We start from the raw sequence: 6,363 nt of genomic DNA, 5'->3' as shown, positions 1-6,363 counted from the left end.
AGAGTGAATTAGAGCGATGTGGTATACCGGGGTTGACGTGCTGTCAGTGGATTGAATCAGGGCATGTGAAGCGTCTGGGGTAAACCATGGAAAGCTGTGTAGGTATGTATATTTGCGTGTGTGGACGTATGTATATACATGTGTATGGGGGTGGGTTGGGCCATTTCTTTCGTCTGTTTCCTTGCGCTATCTCGCAAACGTGGGAGACAGCGACGAAGCAAAAAAAAAAAAAAAAAATATATATATATATATATATATATATATATATATATATATATATATATATATATATATATATATTTTTTTTTTTTTTTTTCAAACTATCCACCATTCCCGCGTTAGCGAGGTAGCGTTAAGAACAGAGGACTGGGCCTTTGAGGGAACATCCTCACTTGGCCCCCTTCTCTGTTCCTTCTTTTGGAAAAAAAAAAAATATATATATATATTTTCTTTCATACTATTCGCCATTTCCCACATTAGCGAGGTAGTGTTACGAACAGAGGACTGGGCCTTTGAGGGAATATCCTCACCTGGCCCCCTTCTCTGTTCCTTCTTTTGGAAAAAAAAAAAAAATGAGAGGGGAGGATTTCCAGCCCCCCGCTCCCTTCCCTTTTAGTCACATTCTACGACACGCAGGGAATACGTGGGAAGTATTCTTTCTCCCCTATCCCCAGGAGGATATATATATATATATATATATATATATATATATATATCCCCTATACCTGGGGATAGGGGAAAAAGAATACTTCCCACGTATTCCCTGCATGTCGTAGAAGGCGACTAAAAGGGAAGGGAGCGGGGGCTGGAAATCCTCCCCCCATCTCTCTCTCTCTTTTTTTTTTTTTTCCAAAGGAAGGAACAGAGAAGGGGGCTGGATGAGGATGTTTCCTCAGAGGCCCAGTCCTCTGTTCTTAACGCTACCTCGCTGACGCGGGAAATGGCGAATAGTATGAAAGAAAGAAAGAATATATATATATATATATATTATACTTTGTCGCACTGTCTCCTGCGTTAGCAAGGTAGCGCAAGAACGGATGAAAGAATGGCCCAACCCACCAAACCACCCTATATCTGCCACTTGTTATCAAACATATTCAACAAACCTTCAAAATACTCACTCCGTCTCCTTCTCACATCACCACTACTTGTCATTACCTCCCAAATAGTGCCCCTCACTAATGTTCCCATTTGTTTTATGCACTTTATTTACCTCCTTCCAAAACATCATTTTATTCTCCCTAAAATTTAATGATACTCTCTCACCCAAGCTCTCATTTGGTCTCCTTTTCAACTTTTGCACCTTTCTCTTGACCTCCTGGTTAGGTTAGGTATGAGGGCAGGAAGTATGAATATGTACATGTGTATGTATGTATAGGTCTGTGTATGTATATGTGCATGTGTGGGTGTATGTTTATACATGTGTATGTGGGTGGGTTGGGCCATTCTTTCGTCTGCTTGCTTGCGCTACCTCGCTAACACCGGAGACAGCGACTATTATAAGTATGATAATATATACATGAAAGTGCACTTGGGAACTTATCATGTTTCATTTTCCCCATGGACTCAGGGGAATATATATATATATATATATATATATATATATATATATATATATATATATTTTTTTTGCTTTGTCGCTGTCTCCCGCGTTTGCGATGTAGCGCAAGGAAACAGACGAAAGAAATGGCCCAACCCACCCCCATACACATGTATATACATACGTCCACACACGCAAATATACATACCTACACAGCTTTCCATGGTTCACCCCAGATGCTTCACATGCCCTGATTCAATCCACTGACAGCACGTCAACCCCGGTATACCACATCGATCCAATTCACTCTATTCCTTGCCCTCCTTTCACCCTCCTGCATGTTCAGGCCCCGATCACACAAAATCTTTTTCACTCCATCTTTCCACCTCCAATTTGGTCTCCCACTTCCCCTTGTTCCCTCCACCTCCAACACATATATCCTCTTGGTCAATCTTTCCTCACTCATTCTCTCCATGTGCCCAAACCATTTCAAAACACCCTCTTCTGCTCTCTCAACCACGCTCTTTTTATTTCCACACATCTCTCTTACCCTTAAGTTACTTACTCGATCAAACCACCTCACACCACACATTGTCCTCAAACATCTCATTTCCAGCACATCCATCCTCCTGCGCACAACTCTATCCATATATATATATATATATATATATATATATATATATATATATATATATATATATATATATATATATATATATACATATAGATAATATATATATATATATATATATATATATATATATATATATATATATATATATATATATATATATATATATATACATATAGATAATATATATATATATATATATATATATATATATATATATATATATATATATATATATATATATACATATAGATAATATATATATATATATATATATATATATATATATATATATATATATATATATATATATATATATATATATATATATATCTTTTCTTTCTCTTCTTTCATACTATTCGCCATTTCCCGCATTAGCGAGGTTGCGTTAAGAACAAAGGACTGGACCTTTGAGGGAATATCCTCAAATGACCCCCTTCTCTGTCCCTTCTTTTGGAAAATTAAAAAAAACGAGAGGGGAGGATTTCCAGCCCCCCGCTCCCTTCCCTTTTAGTCGCCTTCCACGACACGCAGGGAATACGTGGGAAATATTCTTTCTCCCCTATCCCCAGGGATATATATATATATATATATATATATATATATATATATATATATATATATATATATATATATATATATAGATGCTCTGTGGAAGGTATTAAGAATATATGGTGTGGGAGGAAAGTTGTTAGAAGCAGTGGAAAGTTTTTATCGAGGATGTAAGGCATGTGTACGTGTAGGAAGAGAGGAAAGTGATTGGTTCTCAGTGAATGTAGGTTTGCGGCAGGGGTGTGTGATGTCTCCATGGTTGTTTAATTTGTTTATGGATGGGGTTGTTAGGGAGGTAAATGCAAGAGTTTTGGAAAGAGGGGCAAGTATGAAGTCTGTTGGGGATGAGAGAGCTTGGGAAGTGAGTCAGTTGTTGTTCGCTGATGATACAGCGCTGGTGGCTGATTCATGTGAGAAACTGCAGAAGCTGGTGACTGAGTTTGGTAAAGTGTGTGGAAGAAGAAAGTTAAGAGTAAATGTGAATAAGAGCAAGGTTATTAGGTACAGTAGGGTTGAGGGTCAAGTCAATTGGGAGGTGAGTTTGAATGGAGAAAAACTGGAGGAAGTGAAGTGTTTTAGATATCTGGGAGTGGATCTGGCAGCGGATGGAACCATGGAAGCGGAAGTGGATCATAGGGTGGGGGAGGGGGCGAAAATTCTGGGGGCCTTGAAGAATGTGTGGAAGTCGAGAACATTATCTCGGAAAGCAAAAATGGGTATGTTTGAAGGAATAGTGGTTCCAACAATGTTGTATGGTTGCGAGGCGTGGGCTATGGATAGAGTGGTGCGCAGGAGGATGGATGTGCTGGAAATGAGATGTTTGAGGACAATGTGTGGTGTGAGGTGGTTTGATCGAGTGAGTAACGTAAGGGTAAGAGAGATGTGTGGAAATAAAAAGAGCGTGGTTGAGAGAGCAGAAGAGGGTGTTTTGAAGTGGTTTGGGCACATGGAGAGGATGAGTGAGGAAAGATTGACCAAGAGGATATATGTGTCGGAGGTGGAGGGAAAGAGGAGAAGAGGGAGACCAAATTGGAGGTGGAAAGATGGAGTGAAAAAGATTTTGTGTGATCGGGGCCTGAACATGCAGGAGGGTGAAAGGAGGGCAAGGAGTAGAGTGAATTGGAGCGATGTGGTATACCGGGGTTGACGTGCTGTCAGTGGATTGAATCAAGGCATGTGAAGTGTCTGGGGTAAACCATGGAAAGCTGTGTAGGTATGTATATTTGTGTGTGGACGTATGTATATACATGTGTATGGGGGGGTTGGGCCATTTCTTTCGTCTGTTTCCTTGCGCTACCTCGCAAACGCGGGAGACAGCGACAAAGTATAATAAAAAATATAAAATATATATATATATATATATATAATACTTGATCGCTGTTTCTCACGTCAGTGAGGTAGCGCGAGGAAATAGACGAAGAATGGCCCATCCACTCATATACACACATATACTTACATAAACATACATATACATATATATACATATACACATATATATACATATGAACACATTCATGCTTGCCTTCCTACATTCCTGGTACTACCCCACCCCACAGGAAACAGCGTTGCTACCCCCTGCTTCAGTGAGGTAGCACCAGGAAGACGGACAAAAAAGGTCACACTCATTCACACTCAGTCTCTACCTGTCATGTGTAATGCACTGAAACCACAGCTCCCTCCCCATCCAAGCCAAGAGGAAGTGAAGTGTAATAGATATCTGGTAGTTGACTTAGCAGCAAATGGAACCATGGAAGTGGAAGCGAGTCACAGTGTGGGGGAGGGGGCGAAGGTTCTGGGAGTGAAGAATGTGTGGAAGAAAATGTTATCTTGGAGCAAAAATGGGTATGCTTGAAGGAATAGTAGTTCCTACAATATCTTATGGTTGTGAGGCATGTGCTATAGATGTGGTTGTACGGAGGAGGGTGGATGTATTGGAAATGAAATGTTTGAGGACAACATGTGGTGTGAGTTAGTTTGATCAAGTAAGTAACGAAAGGATAAGAGAGATGTGCGGAAATAATAAGAGCGTGGTTGAAAGAGCAGAAGAGGGTGAGTTGAAATGGTTTGGACAAAGAGGATATATGTTTCAACAGGTGGAGGGAACAAGAAGTGGGAGACCAAAGTGGAGTGAAAAAGATTTTGAGTGATCGGGGGCCTGAACATACAGTTGGGTGAGAGGCATGCAAGGAATAGTGAACTGGAATGATGTGGTATACCGGGGTCGACGTGCTGTCAATGGATTGAACCAGGGCATGTGAAACGTGAGTTAACCATGGAAAGGTCTGTGGGGCCTGGATCTGGATAGGGAGCTTTGGTTTTGGTGCAAGGTAGCACCAAGAAACAGATGAAGAATGGTCCATCCACTCATCTACATATATGTATACATAAATGCCCATATACATACATGTACATACACAGACATAAACATGTATACATGTACATATACATACTTGCTTGCCTTCATCCATTGCCAGCCCCACAGGAAACAACATTGCTACCCCCTGCTTCAGTGAGGTAGTGACAGGAAAATAGACAAAAAAAAGCCACATTCATTCACACTCAGTCTCTAGCTGTCATGTGTAATGCAGCTAAACCACAGCTCCCTATCCACATCCATGCCCCACAGACCTTTCCAAAGTTTACCCCAAACATTTCACATACCCTGGTTCAATCCACTGACAGAACATCAACCCCAGTATACCACTTTTTTCCAATTGACTATTCGTTATAATTGATCACCATTTCCCGCATCAGTGAAGTAGCACCAGGAAACAGACAAAGAATGACCCAATCCACTCATATACACATAAACGCACATACACGTGCATATACATACATATACATGCCAACATATACACATACTCAGACATAAACATATGTACATATTCATACTTGCTTGCTACCCCTACATCAGTGTGGTTACACCAGGAAAGCAGAGGGACAAGTTAGTTGGGATGTAAATTTGAATGGAGAAAATTTGAAGGCTTGGAGTCTTTTAGATATATGGGAGTGGACTTTGCAATGAATAGAGACATGGAAGCAGAAGTGAGTCATAGGGTGGGGAAGGGGGAAAAGTTCTGGGAGCACTGAAGAATGAATGGAAAGAGAATGTTATCATGAAGGGCAAAAATAGGTACGTGCCCCACATTAGAATAATTAAGGAGGCAAACTGTCTGCTGGCAAATATCAGAATGAATTTTACATATATGGTTAAGGAAACATTTAACAAGCTATTCATATCCTATTTAAGGCCAACAATAGAGTATGATTATCAGTTTTATTTGCTGCACCCAAAGAAGCAGAAAGAGATCACAGAAAAGGTTGAGGAGGGAATCAAAGGGGGTACCAAAATAGAGCTAAGCTGGAGGATTTAAATTCACCCATCTTGGAAGAGAGAAAACTGAGGGGGTGACCTGTTCACAACCCTCAGGTTCTAAAACTGGTAGATGAAGTGGGCAGTGGACAGTTATTTGCAAGATGAAGAGTTAGAGCAACCATTGGACATCACATGAAATTAAATAAGGAACTTGTAAATATGGATAAAAAGAAATAATTTCATAGTATAAAAGTAATGTAGGAATGGAACAGATTGACTAAGGACATGGTTAATCCACACAGTATACATGAAAATAAGAGGTTA

Source organism: Panulirus ornatus, chromosome 1 (assembly GCF_036320965.1).
Source record: "Panulirus ornatus isolate Po-2019 chromosome 1, ASM3632096v1, whole genome shotgun sequence".
NCBI lineage: Eukaryota > Metazoa > Arthropoda > Malacostraca > Decapoda > Palinuridae > Panulirus > Panulirus ornatus.
Note: the sequence above shows the minus strand (reverse complement) of the source record.